Source organism: Chiroxiphia lanceolata, chromosome 5, assembly GCF_009829145.1.
Source record: "Chiroxiphia lanceolata isolate bChiLan1 chromosome 5, bChiLan1.pri, whole genome shotgun sequence".
Classification (NCBI taxonomy): Eukaryota; Metazoa; Chordata; class Aves; order Passeriformes; family Pipridae; genus Chiroxiphia; species Chiroxiphia lanceolata.
Window position 1 is genome coordinate 3,930,439 of NC_045641.1, and position 18,170 is coordinate 3,948,608.

General features: G+C 45.5%; 1 protein-coding gene across 3 annotated transcripts in view; it reads right to left on the reverse strand.

The window, feature by feature from the left end:
* PRKCQ (protein kinase C theta) overlaps positions 1–5,834 on the reverse strand; it is a 59,066-nt gene extending 53,232 nt beyond the window's left edge. For 2 of the 3 annotated variants that reach the window (XM_032688729.1, XM_032688727.1), the window contains exons 1-2: positions 5,530–5,834; positions 3,351–3,474 (exon numbers count right to left, since the gene is read on the reverse strand). The gene's annotated coding sequence lies outside the window, so the exon portion shown is untranslated. The remainder of the gene's footprint in view (positions 1–3,350; positions 3,475–5,529) is intronic. The other variant, XM_032688728.1, reaches the window with a different exon arrangement.
* Positions 5,835–18,170: the final 12,336 nt, after the last annotated feature.

Genomic DNA, 18,170 nt, shown 5'->3' on the forward strand with positions numbered 1-18,170 from the left:
CTAGACCAGGTTGCTCATGGACACCACACTGAGCCCCTTGTTGCTTCATCAGCCGTAACTTCACCACCAGAGCCCTTCAGTACAACATAATAGACCTAATCACAGCTGAATCCATGCCTTAACCATTCACCTTTCTGCAGTAGGGAGGCCTGTACTGGCTGTCCCCAGTCCCACACATACCCTGTCACCATATACTTGTCTGTCTTCTACCCACCTCATTGCAACCAGTGCCTTCTCAGTCTTTTTCCTGCCCCAGATTGCCATCCTGATGAGGTCTAACACACCTTCTCAGCTCAGTGAACCACTTCTACAAGCACACTCACATCTTGTCCTGTGTTACAACCAGCATCTGGAATAACCTTTTCAAACCAGTTTCTAACATCATTTTCCTTCCTATCTAAATGATAAAACCTTGCATGTGCAGCAGGTGTTGAGCCAGTGCTTTTTGTTGCCATAGAAAACTCTGTTCAACATATCTGATAAAGAACCACTTTTTCAACTAAAAAATACGCACATTTTCTGAAGAAAAGGGATTGGTTTTGCTCGGGGCTCTGAAAGGTTTTGATACAGCTGACCTATCATAATGACTCATGGAAACTATAGATAAGGTTCCCTCATACCCTCATTTTTAGTGTCAACCAGATTTATCCACATTTAGACACTGGGGATAGATCCAACACCTTTTTGCACCACATGAAGGAGTCACGTTGCATCTTGGAAGCACCAGGAAACAACTGAGTGCAAATGCACGTATCATCTTTAACTAAATTCCTACAACACACAATAACAGCACACAGAATGGAAACATCTTTGCTGTGGACCAAAATATTTCCACGAAAAAACTTAAAAAGCTCTGAACATCATCTGTGTTTTGGAAAGGGAAACCTTTATTTTTTTTGTCCTCTAAAGCCAATTGAATCTGTAACCCTGATGCTTCCAGCTTAAACCCTGCTCTTCTAACACCCTACCTGGGAACATGTCACTATGCCCATGAAGGGCTGTGATCTTGCTACACACAAGGTTGCAAGATTTCCTTCTTCCTTCCATCTCCTTCTTTCACCTTTTCTACTTCTATGGGTACCATGGTTTTGCTACCTTTGCTTTCACTTATTTTTATATGCATTTTAAGCACCTTAGGATCAACTTGTTTTTATACATTCATGTGCTTTCTCATCCTCAGATCCTGGTCAGGGCAGTCATATTTATGGAGATGGTCCTTCTACTGTCATGTTTGCTCATAATTATGATGTACTAAGTACAAAAGATTTTTAATGTTGTCTTTGGAGTCCTTTACATACAATGGAAGATGTTCCAACAGTCTCCTACAGATGTCATATCAAATACTTTCCTTTAACTGTCCATGGTCTGTCAACCGTGAATGGAAACTGAAATTTTCATCATTGTAGATGCCTGGCCTATGCCAGGAGATGATTTCAATGCAGCAATATTTTGGCAAATAAATACATATTTCTCATTAAAACAAAAAAGACACTTCCTATAATTGCTTTTTCTGTTTTCCTAGTTAATAGTCAGTGGGGTGTCAAACACTTGTAGGTTAAAACACTTGGCCACTCAGGAAAAGCACTGCAAGGGACACAGCATCAAGCGCTCATATAATGAATTCCACCCACCAGTCCTTCCCTCTTCACTGACCTGGCAGGGTTAGGATGCCCTAAAATGGTCTCAATATTAGGACTCCCTTCACTTTCCCAATGAAATGGCAAGTTCAGTAGATGTAATTGAAGTCACAGGAGCAACAGAGTCAGGCTGATTATGATACACGGGTGGCCATGAGATTCATGATGTCCCTGTTCTCACTCGTTTATCAACTGGAAATTATTGTGTCTTTTAGGGTTGGTATTTCCTATGTACATGATCTGACTACACTGTATCCCCAGGAGATAAGTGAGACATTTGTCCTTGACAACGATAAGGAAAAAGGGACACACTTCTTTTGAATGAATGCCAAGCAAATTAAATGATACAATAATTGGGGCAGTTGTTTACTGAGAAACAATCCAGCCCCAGACAGGTAGAATGTGATGTGGAAACGGCCACTCACAAACCCCAGAAAAATATTATAATATTATGTACAGGTTATCATTTGTACATCTCGGGTCTCTTTACACCTCAGATAAATATAAAGAAATTCACTTGAGAGATAACTGGTACATCCTCACCACACATGACCCAGTGGGGAGAGCGAAGAGTTACAGTTGTGTGAAAGCTGCACCATTTTCTTTTCATCTCCCCCTGGTACCTCCTTTACAACTATACGCTTATTCCATTCAGCATTTCTGCCCTGAAGGAGCAAATACAGCATATATTCTTACACACAGGTGGAAATAAGAATATCCCCAAATGGAATGGTACCATTCTGCCCCAGCAAGCTGCTCTGAAGCAATGATGTTACTAAAATACAAATCAGAGGAATTATCCACTGCTAAGACAGCTGGGCATAATTTGAAAAGCAATCTGGGCTCCTTCCACTCACATCATCAAAGTTAAATGTTATCTCTGCTGCTGGATGTGGTCTGGTTGGTGGTGAGAGATCAAAAAACTCCAACAGGCCTGATAAATAATAATGTTGACACAAACAAACAACGATGCAGATAAATCACAATATTGACACAAACAAGCAGTGATGCAAAGGGCATCACTGGCTACAGAGAAGGGTTTGCAGTTAATGCTGCCTTTGCCAGTGCTCTCCTTCCAGCCAGGCCAACAAGTCAGGAGTCAGACGCAAGTGGAGGCAAACAGAGAACGACACCGCGGAATGGAAACAAACTGTCACTGGTGCCCACAGGCTGCCTTCTGATGTCAATCACAAACACCATCCAAACGTCTCTGTGTGAGAACAGGCACAGAGCACGTGAGCAGCCCTGTCAGGGAGCTGTGCATGCTGAGCTGCAGGGACCTGTGACTGCAGAACCCAGGCTCTAGTTACTCCTATAGTTGATTTCACACACAAAGGTGTTGGATGTTTGTACTCCTGTATTGACTTTCTCTTCCCTTCCTATTTCAAGCATCGCTTTCTCAATGCTTAGGCAAAGAACGACACTCTGCTTACACAAATCCTGGCTCCAGCAAAATGGGAAGCAACAGCAGAATTTGCAGCCAAGTGTTTTAATTTGATCCACAAACATAAACATAAAAAGCCAAGAGCAGAGCAGCTCTCCTAACAAAGCCCTGGAAGGTGGTCTATATTTCACCTCCCTCCCAGGCTGCTGCAGAGCTCTTTACAATTAAATCCAGACAATAAGAGAAGAAACCAAAAAGTTGCCATCAGAAGTTATATTCACCACATCACTTCCTGCAGAACAAAAGTGGGAGGATATACAAAGACTAACCTGGAAAATATCCCAAGGGGAATCTAAGCTGCTGCTCTTGTTCTCTCCATCCCTCCTTCCTCGTCTCTCCCTCTAAGCCTTTCCTTTGAGCCTCTCCACCTCTGATGGGATAGTGAGGCTGGACCTGTGAGAAGCTCTGAGAGTCAATCAATTGATTTTCTTTGAAAGGAAACACACCTGAGGTAGTAAAAAAAAAATAAAAAATGAGCTCCACTCTGGCAATGTCATAACCCTCTGCTCACAGCTCTCCTAGACGTGAAAAAACATGAAAAGGTTTCCCCAGTGTAGCAGTGACTACAAAACCAGCCAGGGCACAGGTGGCTGCTGAGCTGCAGGATGGAGATTCAGGAGGGACATCTGAATCTTTAATAGGGCTTTGAGAAAAATCCAAAAAGACTTGTAGAAGTGGAGAGAAAGTCTAACTAAACTCTGTGTTGCCCATACCACTGCAACTGTGGCATCATTTTAAATCAGGGAGTCTTTCCAGACCGAAACCTCTGCACAGGCTGAGCATAACTTGCTTCATTCATCATGTGTCCTCACAGGGATTGGCTAAAAAGTCATGTGAGGAAAATGAGGAGCTCAGCATGGCTCAGGGAGCCTTGGCAAGTGAAGGCTGGTGGACATCAAAGTCTCATATCCAGCCTACACACCAAAAAAGAGACAGAGGCAACAACATGGAGCCCACATTGGGATTTCGGTTCAACCCTGATGTCAAGTGTTTAGGGAACAGCAGACCCATGAACTCCAGGAGGCCATCTGATACTTCCAGCTGAATGCAGCCCCACTCCACCACAACCAGGTGGGACAGAACCTCCTTGGAGGTGCTCTTTGCTGGTCTCTCAACTCAGCTCCCAAAGCACATTCCCCAGAAACTTGGAATGCCTGGTGGCCTCAATGGAAATGTGGAGTCCTTTCTTCAATCAAAAAGAAAAGAAACATAAAAACCCACATGTCCAGGGCCTCAAGGACTTGGCTGTTTAAAGATACAAAAGTCTGAACATTGCCCTATTCACTGCAAATAGTTCTGCTTCTCCCCCCGCCTTTTTTTTTTTTTTAATAGCAAGTTCAGTGAAACTTTATCTCTTCCTGCCCTAGTGACCGTACTAAATAATCTGCTGTTAGCATGACTCAATTGAGTGGCTCTCAGCTGCTGAAGTCGGTTTTTTTTTGCTACTGTTCTTTCATCGGTGGAAATTAAAAACTTAGCCCGTAGAAAGCTTCCCCCTCCCGCCCCGAAAAGTATCACACTACTGGAGATTGAAGTACAGCCGAGAAGTCAGTTACTTGCCTTGGAGTTGCTATTAAAAAGGGTCCGATTACACCCAAGAGTGTAACTTCATTAGCATTCAATGTGCATGCAGGGAACACAGCCCAGGTCTCAAGCAGCCGGGCTGGGTCTCCGAGTCCCCTCCTTCAGAAGGAAATGCAGCTCAAACACTACGGAGTGGAGGAGGGACGGAGGCAGCTCCTCTCTCTTTACCGCTCAAATCTGCTTTCCAACTTATCACAGCTCTTGTTTGTAGAACGTTACAAACTCGATCCAAAAATTATATATCCAGCTGCTGAGATACAACATCGCCTCTAAAGCTAGACTTCTATCTGCTGTCTCATCACATACTGTTGTAACCAAGAAACACCTACAAAGCACCACTGAACCCAGAAGGGGAAAGTATTTTCCCCTCTCTATTTTCCCCAGTTTGTTCATTGAATAACACTTTGTTTACGGTCTGTTTTAATTGTGTTTCTCACTTTCCCCTCTGTTGCATGAAGGTACACGGGAGAAATCAACACCGTCTTTTTAAAGGCAGGAAAATGTGATGGTGAAACCACAAACACTCCCTAAATGCATCAGGTGTAGAAGCTGAAAGTAATTTAGATTCTTATTTAGGAAAAAAACAAGTAAAATAATGAAAAAGAACTCTCTGGATAAATGTCAAGTTGTCAGGTTTAAAATATCCCACAACAGAAGAAGAACTGATGGCTGGAGCAGTGCCCGCGTACAATGTAATGCCGACAGCAGCAAGCATTGCCCCAAACTTTCTCGGTGCTGCTGCATCCCACTCCGAGGGTCCCATCCGCTCCCACTCGCCCCCGGCACACTTTCCCGCAGCGCGACGCCCTGCCCGGTCCTGCCCGCGCATCCCCCGCGCATCCCACTCCGCTCCGCCGGCGGTACCTGCTGCCCACGCAGCGCAGGGCGGCTCGGATCAGCTCGGATCAGCCCGTTTCGGCTCAGCTCGGCTCAGTCCGGTTCGGCTCAGTTCAGCTCGGCTCGGCGCAGCCTCGTTCAGTTGTGCCCGGCTTGGCTGGAGCCTAGTCCCGTCCGGCTCTGAGAGCTCGGCTCGGTTCAGCCCAGCTTTGCTGAGCTCCGCCCGGCACAGCCGACTCGGCTCAGCTCGGCATTACTCGGCTAAGCTCCTCTCGGCTCAGCTCAGCTCAATTCCTCTCGGCTCAGCCCGGCTCGGCGCTGCCCGCCGCCCCCGCAGGGAACCAGCGCACCCCGGGCCGCCCGTCACCACTGGCGGGGCTGCCCTCGCCGCCTCTTCCTCCCCTTCCTCCTCCTCCTCCTCCTCGGCACCACCCCGCTCCGCGCCCGGCCGCGGCCCCCTCCCCGCCCCCGCGTCCCCCGATCTCCTCTCGTGTTTGCTCCCAAAACGTCCCGACCCTGAGGGTTGGAGTTGAGCGTCGTGTCCAGTCCTGCACAGGACGCTGCCTTAGGATGGGACGCGCGGGGTGCTCCCGTGGCGCCGGGAAACCGTGGCTGCAGCAAAATGCGCATCCAAAATAATGAAATAAGTAGGACCACCTGAATTTTTTTTGCAGGCTGCGGAGCCTTGTCGTCGTGGCTGGACGGGGAGGTTTGCTGATGGGTGCACAGGGAATGTCAACAGGGAAGTTTTTCCACATTCATCTGTCTCATCCTGTTACGCTGTTGGCCTTGGGTGATTGAAATGACTCTGTTCCAGGCAAGTCCAGCCTCGGACCAGGTTGTTCTATGAAAGGCCAGGTGGAAGTGGTGCCTGTTTGGTGCACCTTGCTCAGGCCTTAAGAGTATCAGAGATGGGGTTTGCCCAGGACATTCCCCGGGAGACCTTCTCAGCTCCTGTGGCTTCGTCCTGTGCAGTAGGATTACAGCACAGCAGTGTGATGCTGGGGCTTGTGGACAGGTGGATCTGGAGCAGGAAACTGGCCTGGGAACCTGAGAGAGGAGACAGAATGAGGAAAGAGAACCCCAGGAATGTGGGTGCCAAGGGGTTTTGGAGAAGACGCTGGTAAATCCCCCCATCCTTCTGGACCACACCAGCTCTGTATGGACTTCATTGCTGCCAGCAGGCAAATAAATATGACCACATCTATAGCAAGGAGATCTAAGATGTCCTTTACTCCCCTGACATGCAGAAGGCACAAGGCCACATTCAGGTACTTTCTCTGTCCCCAAAAGCTCTGGTGAAGAACCTCAAATAGTGTTTCCCTAAAGGTCAATGCGCAATTACAGGTGCAGAACATGACGCCAGCCAGACCTTTTTACACCAGTAAAAGATGTTTTCTTTGAGATGACCCAAATGAGGTGTTCAGAAATTTTAGGACCTGTAAGGCTTAACTTTGAACAGGCTGGGATGGTTCTTTGAATACCATTGTGATCATTTTGCCCTAGATGCTGATCTCTAAAATGTAAAGTATGCATTAAAATAAGGAAAAGGGAGGCAAGGCAAGGCAAAGGGAAAGGCTGGTGGGATTTTGGAAATCAGGGGAAATGCTGCTTTCAAAGAGTGGTTCTTTCCTATTTTCTGGAACAATTAGAACTGAGTCCATTATACTTGGTTGATACTGCAAGCATACAGAAGAGATTCTTCCACCCCAAGTGAAGGTGAGCTGTAGATAATTAAAACCCTATGTATTCCCATCCCAGGCTTCAGTTTTCAACTCCACTGGTTGCTGATGCTGTTGCTAAAGTTTGCACAGGAATGTGATGCTTGGAGGACCATCGTATCCATCTGCAGTTAGGCTGAGTGCAAGCTTTGGGCATTGTAGTGGCATATCCCCATCTGGGTTGCAGTCCCATGGTCTCTCCCCCATTCCCTGCCCCTTTGGATATTGCTTCCCCCGCCACAGATCAGATTCCATCCCTGGAGGTGTTCAAGGCCAGATTGGATGAGGCTCTGAGTAACCTGTTCTAGTGGAAGGTGCCTCTGCCCAAGGCAGCGAGGTGGATGGAACTAGGTGGTCTTAAGGTCCCTTCCAACCCAAACCATCCTAGGATTCTACAATCTGGGGGACAGAGCCTGTTACATGAGGATCACTTTACCTACAGGGGAATTTTGCAGATGTGTAAATATTTAGGCTCAGGATCAGTTTCCATATATCATGCACCAAACAGTGCATCCAGCCACTTAGCTCCAGTTTGGCAGAAAAAGGTTTCAGTCTGTTTCCCCCTCCCAAAAAACATTTGACTGTGCAACAACAAGGTCTCAGATCAGGAAAAATCCTTGACAAGACAAGGCAAGGATTCCAGCCTGTGCTGCAAGGGAAAATCAACACAAGCCCTTTCTAAAGGAGCATTAACCCATCTTGTGACTCTGGTAACAGCTCCACACCTGCTTGCCACATCCTGTCCCAAAATTTTCCTTCACTGCCCCTCATGTGTAACCTAAACCTTCCTTGCTGGAATTTAAGCTTACTTCTTGTTGTGGGATCACAGAATTTCAGAATGGCTTGGATTGGAAAGGATCTTTAAAGACCATCTAGTCCAAACCCCCTGCAACGAGCAGGGACATCTTCTACCATATTCTATCCACCAGGGATATGGAGAACAGTTTTTCCACTTCTTTCCATTTCTTTTTTCCACAGTTGCTTTTTTTTTTTCATATATGAAAGCAGCAGCACTGTGGTCTGGAAGGCAGCTGCCATATTAATTAGCCAGACACAGGATAATTACCCAGCTGACACAGAGCTTCCACTGAAACACACACCGACTGCTCTGTATTGTTATTGTCATTTAACTTGACTTGTACAACTAATCAGGCATCGCCTTCTACAACAGATGAGGCCACTCCACTGGGTGTAGGTATCTGGAAACCAAAAGCCCTTAAAGCTGCATCTTTCTGGTGGAAAATATCACCACAAGCCCGTTGTGTTTTCTTTCCTGTATTTGAAAACCACCCACATTTTCAGTAAAAAAAAAAAAAAAAAAAAAAAAAAGGCAAACTGATTGAGTGTTTTACCTGGGCAATGGGCCTTTCTGAAGAGTTTAATTCTCAAAATATTTGATCTCTGTTGTTTGTTTTTTTAAGGATAGTTGTTTGCAATTTATTGTCAAAGGAGATGTGGAGGGAAACTAAAAGGGAACATATTTAATAACTACTGCAAAGGAAAATATAATATTCCTCTTTGTCTTTGCTTTGAATTCACTGAAACTCAGTTAATGAGTCAATGCATTTTAAAAATAAAGAAGAAAATATAGCAGGGGACATTATTTTCAGTTTTTCGGTATTTTTGTTTCCCCACCCCAAATGTTTCCCTTTCTGCCCAAAGTGTGCACTGCACGTTACCACAAGGTTTACATTTCAGTCTCTTATACTGGTCATGAAAAAAAGGGTTTAGAAAGGAGCAGAGAGGTCATTTTATCCTGTCTACCATACAGTGAGTCCTCCCCCCACCCTGAACCCCTCATTCCCATGAGATGTCTGTCCAGCTGGTTGTTACACATTTCCAGCCCGGGAGTTCCCTGGGCTCCCCCAGAAGAGGACAGGAAATGCAGTGAGCAAATCAAACCACTTGCAAAACGCTGTGTGATGGTGCACATCCCCCAGGCTTCACCAGGAAACCTTGAGTAATTGTGGGAGAATCTTTCTGCAGGGTCACACCTGATTTTACTTCCTTGGAACAACTTGACTGGAGACACTTGTTGCCCCTTTCAAGCTATAAAGAGAAATAAATCAACTGTGATGTCGGTCCTGTCACTGGTGGTGTTGCAGTAATTTAAAAAGTTGTTAGTCTCATACTAAGGATCAACCAAACAGACAGTGCTAAATGTGTTCCCAGTCCACAGAGTTTGCCCAGCTGTGATTTTATAACGTTTCAAAGCTTTTCCTCAGTCTGTGTTCAGTCATTTTGGGCTCAATGCTAAGGTTTGTCGGCAGCATTCAAAATAATCAGTTTAAGCAGATGTATAAAACACATATTAGTGCATAGTTTGAGGGAGGCAAAGCCACTGCCTGCCCTCACCTGCTGGTTCCCACACTCTGCCTGTCTCCTGCTTGTCTCCTGCCTCCCCATTCCAGGTTATGCTCTCTCACTTTGCTGACTCAACCGATCACCTCATCGTGCTCTTCAGCCAGAGCAACAAAACAGGCTGGATTTAAGAAAAACCAGCAAAGCAAAACTGAAAAAGGAAAAAAACCCAAACCAACCAACAAAACCCAAACGAAAAAAGGGATTACCCTTTGCCTGTAACAGGCATCATTTTCACAGTAAATGGACCCATGAAGGGCTGAGTAATCAGAGTGGTGGTGGGGAAGAGGTCAGGTAGATGGTGGGGGGATAGGAGCGGGTGAAAACTTCCCTATAGGCAAAAGATTCATGATGTGTGACCACACACTCTAGCTGACCCTGCAGGAAAGGTGTGTGCTGCTTTGAGCCTGATAGGAAAATACAAAGTCGCTTGTGATTAAAAGCTCTTCTCCTGTCCTGGACAACAGTCCCCCATTGCTTGTGTGAAAGCAATACCTCTTCACTGGCTTCTGCACAGAGACACCATCTCTAGTAATTCTCCCTGAAATGGGGATCATGGAAAGCCAGCTCCAAGCTTGTAGTGTTCCCCTTCCTGGATATCAGCTGTGGACCACCCTTGGAGACAAACTGCCTGGTTTGGAGGTTGCAGGACCACTGGCACACACAGTCTGCCATTCCAAGCCCCTCTGATAACATTAAAAATTGCACAGGGAAATCTGAAGCAAAGTCAACAGTAAAAAGTCAGCTTAAAAATCACAGAACAGTTGATGTTGGAAGGGGCCTCTGGAAGTCTTGTCCAACCTCTTTGCTCAAGCAGGCCCACACAGACCTGGTTGCCCAGGACCTTGTCCAATACCTTTTGAATGCCTTTGAGGATGGAGAGCCCACGACCTCTTTGAGCAAGCAAATGACATTGGGCTCTTTCCATTATGTATTTATATATCCCCTGTATTTACTGTTTTACCAGTTAAAAGACATTTTATTTTAAACTCATTTGGGATTAGCAGAAGTCATTGAGGTCACAGGCATCAAGAGATCAGTACGATTTCAAGTATGCTAACATTTCTCTTTTAACCCTCATTGGTATTTAGCACAGAAATTTGTACCCCTCTAGAGGGTACTCTAAAGGCAAGATGACTGGAAGGCTGATTTTTTTTTTTTTTTTTCAGTTTTGGATCTGGATGTCTGAGTTTTGAGCCTTGCGGCTGAGAATTCACACCATGGTGTCCTCCCACGACTGAGGTCTGTGCCAATATTTAAACTGAAACCTGAAATAAGCACCATGGCTGGAAGATGCTGATGAAGCTTGTTGAGGTGGGACAGATGTTCTCCTTGGAGACACAGTCACCTCCTTCAAACTGATAGGTGGCAAGGGCTCTTACATTTGATCTGGTGATCGTGTGCTCACAACAGGTTTAAAACCTTCTCTCAGGAATCCAATAATGTTTTTCGTTTTTATTATTATCTGTACCATTTCAACAGACACGCAGTTAAAATAGTTTACCAGAAAGAGCAACAAGACACCACGATGCTAACAAAAATTTGGATCTCAAATGACTGCCATCTCTGTAATGGTGAGGAGCTGAGAGGTTTTACCTGATAACTTTGGTTCTGAGTTATACACTGCAGTAAGTCAAAGCAGTTTATCACACTGCAAAAGTGCTGAGTGTCCAGTACAGAAACTTCTTGTGCTGGGTCCTGAAAGGGGCCAGCTCCTAAGAGCAAATGGACAGCCTGGATGGGGAAAGCCCAACAGAACAGGTTGTTTGAGGCAAGACCAAAGGTTTTCACACCTACTATTAATATCTTCTAGTTTTTAATGTATTTATCCTTACTGTGCACTAAAAAGGAACAGCCTTCCCTCTTTTATAGGCAAGGGACTGGAGCCTAGAGACACAGAAGGGCAATGTCTGGCTCTTGGGTAACCAGTTGCACATCCCACATTATGAGTCCCCAGACACCTTGTTTCAAGGGGTCTTTTGCACTTGGATATGTCTAGAAGGCATGTAGTGAAAACTGACAGGTCAGACCTGGCAGGGGAGAAGATGGAGACTTGTCCCATTATGTTTCCTGAGGTATGGCATGAGTTAATCACAGAATCATGGAATCCTAGAATCATGGAATGGTTTGGTCTGGGAGGGACCTTAAATATCATCTAGTTCCAACCCCCTGCCATGGGCAGGGACACCTTCCACTAGACCAGGTTTTTCAGAGCCCCTTCCAACCTGACCTTGAACACTTCCAGGGATGGGGCATCCACAGCTTCTCTGGACAACCTGTTCCAGTACCTCATCAGCCTCTGCATAAAGAATGATGGAAGCTGCTTCAGGTGGTGAAGACTTAGACAAAGGAAGATCTGATTTATCACGGGAAAAACTGCAGGAACTGCAGTAGGAGCTGGTAGATGCACACACAGCCACTGGTAAGCCAGAGGTAAGCACCAGGCAGACTCCTTCACCAAATTGATATCAGATGCTCATTAGGGGTCTTCACGACCACAGTAGTGCTTTTTCCAAGAAAGGCTTTGAAAGAAGCCTTCAGTGGTTTAGGAAATGGGGCTGTGAAGCTGAAACAGTTTGGAAAGTGTGCTGGGCTGAGCCTGCTGGCCCGGACTCAGCCCACTCTGCCTCCCTCCCAACCCAACGCGGGGATGCTGAGCAGCCCCTTGCTCCACTTCCATCCTGCTACTCCACTGTGTGCTGAGGCACCTCCTCGATGCTGCAAAATGAGCACTGATCTACTCCTGTGCTTTGTTTGCCAGAGCTACTCCCTATCTGGGACCACCCATCCAAACCCCAGCTGCTTCTGTATGTTTTACCTCTCCTCTGCAACCTCCTCATGAGCAGGTGTGAGCCAAAGATGACCTGTGAAGGTCATTAATTTTTTTCTTTGATTTCTCTCTTTGTTTTTCAGCCGAGCTCGCCTGCTAATTCTTGTGAACTGGCCAATTCACAAGAAACAAGGATGCCAGCAGACAGTGTTGTTTCCCAGTGAAATTTTGCTAGTAATTAGTTGTTCAGTTGGGTGCTGAGGCGTGTGAGCTCCTAAATTTCCCAGAAATCGTTCTCTGCTGCAGAATTAACGTAAACTGGGGTGAGCAGAGGTTGGTGATGGTAACATTTCAAACCTGACCTCCGTGTGGTAAATATTTTGGGTGAGGAGTGGGTTTGCTGCCTTGCTTTCTTTTAGTGGTTAAGGGGAAAGGTCAAAGCACTTTCTTGTCAGCACTGTGAAAGTCTGATGTGAGCGCATTTACCATCAGGGCTGGCTGATGGAAACACACCAGGGTCTGGGTAAGGGAACCATTGTCACATCACTGTCGCACATTTTAACTGATTCTGTGATTCTGTGTTAATTGATTCTGTGATTCTACATTAATTATTTCTGTGGTTCTGCATTCATTGATTCTGTGTTGACAAGGTGGTGTTCAGTCATAAGTTGGACTCAATGACCTCAGAGGTCTTTTCCAACCTAATTGATTCTGGGATTCTGTCGTTCTGTGATCCCTTCTATTGTGGCCATAACATTCTCAAAATTATGACTTTCCACAGTAACCTCCATTCCCTGCAAGACTCTGGGTGTCCAGGATACTTTTCACATCAATAACTTCTGCTCTGGGACACCCAGCAAGAAACATGATGGACTCAATTTTCAGCAACATGGAAAAGAACAAAATAAAATGGTGTCAAATGGTCGACTTCCCTGTGAAAACCAAGTGCCCTCAAGCCACCTCTGGCAGCCAGGAGAGCTGGTCCTCAGAGCTAGGTGATTCAGAGGTCTCAGCTAGGATCAGGAGGAGGTACTTGGAGCAATGTCCTGAGCAAATGGAACTTTAGGAAGATATCTGAAGGTAAGATAAGCAACAACCCTCTCTTACTGACACTGGCAACAGTCAACTGGTTAAAATTCACTTAGGTACCCAAGTGTGGGAAGCATCGGTAGCAGGAGTAGAAATGGGATTTCAGCAAAACAAGAAATAAAAGGGAGAACCCCCGGTATTTCATGGCTGTGGCTTGGCTGTGTGCTCACTGTTCATTACTATTTTCCTATGAATGGCTGAAGGCCAGTCTATCAACCCCTTAGAAGCATAACTCTAACTTGGTGTGACCCTCATGTTCTCTGTGGTCAAGGGGTATGGCAGGGTTGTCAGAAGAATCAAAACCTCCACACTCATGTTAGGAGACCAGAGGAGAAAAAAGGGAAAGAAATTAAGGACAGGTTGGTGCTGTAGGTGACCTTCAGTGACCTGTCTAAACCATGAAGTGTGGGAAGAGGAGAGGGCTTTGAGGGAGGGACAGGAAGAGCTCATGCACAGCACGGTGATGATTTGGGGCAGCACACAGAGGGGACACTTGCCGTGGGGAGGTGTGAACACAGAGGATGTTACCTCACAGGGCTTGGTTTTGGGGATGCCAGTGCTGCTCCCTCACATTATTTCCATACAGTACGGAAATACCTGAGCTCAGCTGAAACAAGCTCTTGTAGCTATTTCAGGGAGCTGCTCTGTGACAGCAGAGATGTGGGGGAGGAAAGGCTGAAGTCAGTAACTGTGCATTAGATCACAGTCTTTGTATATTGTACTTGTCACTACAGCAACAAAAATGCAACCTTGGGATAACCTAACAACTGGCTTCAAGTCTTCTGGATGCCTGGCATGAAGCAAATCCTGGGCTGCTTCATTGAAAGTTGGACTTGATGATCTTAGAGGTCTTTTCCAGTCTTAATGGTTCTCTGTTCTTCAGTGCTCTTGTTGTGTGTTGGTAACAAATGAAAGCCATGGTACTATTTCATGATCTAGTCACATCTGTTTGGAGGAGGTCAGACCCTGAAGGGTGAAAAGACTCCAGAGTATCCTTTCCCAAAGGATATCTCCTAGCTGTGCTGTGGGCACCTCACACATTTACCCCAAACACCCAGTCCTGAAGCATTAATTTATTATTAAAAGCAGGTCATCACGGTGTCAGCTCAGGCTATTTTGTCTCTGGTGGATTTGAACTATTTGCTTTCCAGACAATGACAAACACAATTTTATATGAGTCATTTTTTGCCTCCAGGTTTGTCTGATTCTTAGAGAGAGCTCTCAGAGAAGATTAGGTGACTGGAAACCTGCTCAGCACTGCTGCTAATGAGAGGAGAAACAAAAGATGCAGAGGAAAAACAAAACTAAAATTTATTTTCTACCTTCTGATCCCAAGTGGTTGATCCTATGATTTCCTTCAGAATATGTAAGAAAAATCTCAAACATGCCCTGAAATTAAATGCCTTTATTCTAGAGGGTCCCACACACAGGAGGCCCGTTGTACTTGAGGGCTTAAGTGGGACTTCAGTGATAAGAAGGCTTTGTGTTTTATCTTTCTGTACAGCCTTGCAGATTTGGATTTAATCTGGGTGTTGTGTAAGGCATCAAACTGCTGTAACACTCAGTGCTCAGTAGTAACAATTGAAACCAGCAATTCTTTTCACTGGTGCCTCTGGTTTGCACTCAAATGCTCTTGTAATTTCTGAGCACTCTTCCATGCACAGTGGCATTAGTCAAAAGTCCTTTTCCAGGTGAGGGAATTCAGGGCTCCGTTTAGTAGGAGCAGAAGGGGCTTAAATCTCTCGAAGTCCCAGAGTGCTGAAGAACCAGAGGAATCGTGCAGTGACAAAAATGAATTTGAAAGGTCACCACACATAACCAAGAAAGTCAGGTCCTACCAGCCAGCCCTGGGAATCACAGGGGTTTGTTTAATATTCATTGTGGGCTTTCCCTAAAAGTCAGCGAACGTTTAAAAATGTCACTGCACAAACCCTTAATTCATGTTATTTCTTAGGCCGTTGCATGTTCAGTAACAGGGAATCAGCTCCATATTGCAATTGGAAGGTCATGAGGTACACGGGGCCTTGACTTTTTGTAATGTCAGTACACTTAGCATTGAGTATGGAGACTGTGCTTCTGGGTTTATAATTCCATTCTAGTAATGTCCCTCTCTTCCCCCAGTTCTTTTTGATTTGAATCTTTAAGCTCTTTGGGACAGCAGTTGTCACTTCTACAGGTGTGGACGTGTTGTAGCGTGACAGCTTTTCACCATGGTCTGTATCAAGGTTCTAGTGAGATATGAATGCTAAATAACAACTGTGGTGCTAAGGCAGTATATATTCCCTTCAGGAGTTATGTCTTTGGCTTCTGAAATTCATGTAGAATTTCACTTCCATGATGAACTGCCAGTCTAACTCAGATCCAATTTGTCAAGAAGGTGAAGTCAGGAAAAGTTCATTGACTTGCTCTGCTTATTTAAACCACAGCAGGCACATCTCCAATCATTTCAGAAGTCTGGATCAATAAGAATACTTGCACGAGCTTAGCTTCAGTATCAGTGAAAGGGGTTATTTCTTTTGAGTTTGGGAACAGAAGGAATGTGTTGGAACCAAAAGTTACATGGACTGGCCTGTGTTTGATATTTACTGAGAGAGTAACATAAGATGCAGGCTAAGAGCTTAATTTGGGAGCAAAAAAGATGTTTTTAAGAGCCAGAAAACTAAGCATTGAAACCATTGTGCATTAATCTAGAGGCATACAAATAACCAAACCCAAGATATTTATGCATACAAATCCATATTCATGCACAGAATCATTTATTTTGGAAAAATACTTTTAGATCATCGAGTCCAACTGTTAACCTAACACTGCCAAGTCCTATCCACGTGTACTCTGCAGAAATGTTTAGATGCAGGGCTGTAGCAAAGGCATAATCTACACAGGATATCAAAGGTCCTTTATCTGTACACCTACAGACACCCCAGGGTACCACCACAGTTTTCTGCATCTAAAATCAAGGCATGGGCCTTGTCACCTGCAGCAGCAGGGCAAGCAGGAGGTGACAGCAGCTTAAAGATATAAAAAGAGAGGCCCAGATGACAAAGGAGAGCTGTGGTAACAGAACAGTCTTGTGTTCCATCTGCCCATGTGAGTATTTATGCATGTGAATATTTGTATTCTCCACCGGTCTCACTATCAGTTCTGCAAATGTTCTTATTGCTTTTGTCCAGCTATTGGAAGCGAGGGAACAATGCTGTGTAACACCAAGGACATAATTGAGCCAGGGAAGCTGTTCCAGGCTGTTATTCCTGTGAAGCCATGTGAAAGAAGTGAGGAAGTGGACGGACAGACTCTCCATGCTTGGACCTTTAATCCTTGCTCCACTGCCTCAGCACCGTGTCTGAGTCTCCACCAATCCCTCAGCTGATGCATACGAGGGAAAATGAGAAAAATTGCGGAGGTGGGCACACACATGTGCTGCTAGAGATGGTGTAGGAGACATTTCAGAAGATCAGCATCATGGGGAGATAATCTAGAAGATGTGGAGCAGAAGGTTGAGAGAAGTGACAGTTAGAGCCCTGTCCCAACCTGTAGTGGTACAGCTGTTTTCTTGCCACTTAAACAGTTGATGTAATTTTGCTTTTGCTGTTTCTGGTGAGGACTAAGGGGCAGTGGAGGAGATGGCTGCTCCTGTCTGACCTGCCCAAGTATCCCCAGACACAGAATCATAGAATGGTTTGGGAGGGAAGGGACCTTAAACTCCATCTAGTTCCAACCCCCTGCCATGGGCAAGGACAACTTCCACTAGACCAGATTGCTCCAAATCCCATCCAACCTAGCCTTGGACACTTCCAGGGATGGAGCATACACAATTTCTCAGGGCAATCTGTGCCGGTGTCTCACCACCCTCATAGTAAAGAATTTCTTCCTAATATCTAATCTAAATCTACCCTCTTTCAGTTTAAAGCCATTGTTCTTTTTTTTTTTCCTATCACTATCATGGCTAGGCTTCGCCCCTCTCCAGCTTTTTTCCACACCTTATTCTTCAGATTTTTTGTAATAGAGACAGACCTATCTCTCCAGCTGTCCAAGTAGAGGGCTCTCACCTACCCATATGTTTCAGGAATCACACTTATGCTGCCAGGCCATTCAGCAGCCAGAACTGGGTTGTGACCTTCCTCCTGCAGCATAAACTTCGAGGCATCACCTTTATTATTGCACAGGTCTGTTTGTCTGCTTGTCACCAGAGCAGACAAACTGAGCCCATTAACAAGAGTTTGTACCCCTCGTTTAAACAACTTACAACCTCCCTGTGACTCTTTGGGTAGGGCCTGGTTTTGTGTTTGTGCAGTGCTCTGCAGGGTAAAGGGAGAAAGGGGAAGTGATCACTTGTGACCCAACACTGGGCACTATAATAAGCAGAAGATGATGGTACATGTGAGGCTGAAAGGGAGGCAGGAAGTGCTCATTTGGAGATGAGTAGGTTTGATTCTAATTCATGTGACCTCTGACCGTGTTGGCCTGGGTTCATGCAGTGGCATCCTAGTGAGCACAATGAGGGCCACAGCAGACAGGGATGGATAACCAAGGTATCTCCATCCAACCTGCCAGAGATGCATTCATCAATCAGCTTTCCAAAGCAGTTCAGTGATCAAACTGCAGACCACAGGAAAACCAAAGGGATCATTTTCATATGCGTGTGTGTGTGTGTGACTTTCGCTTTGAATCCTTCTGCCTCAATGGGACACAGAGAGAACAGAGAAGCCACTGCTCAACCCAGGGGGCAG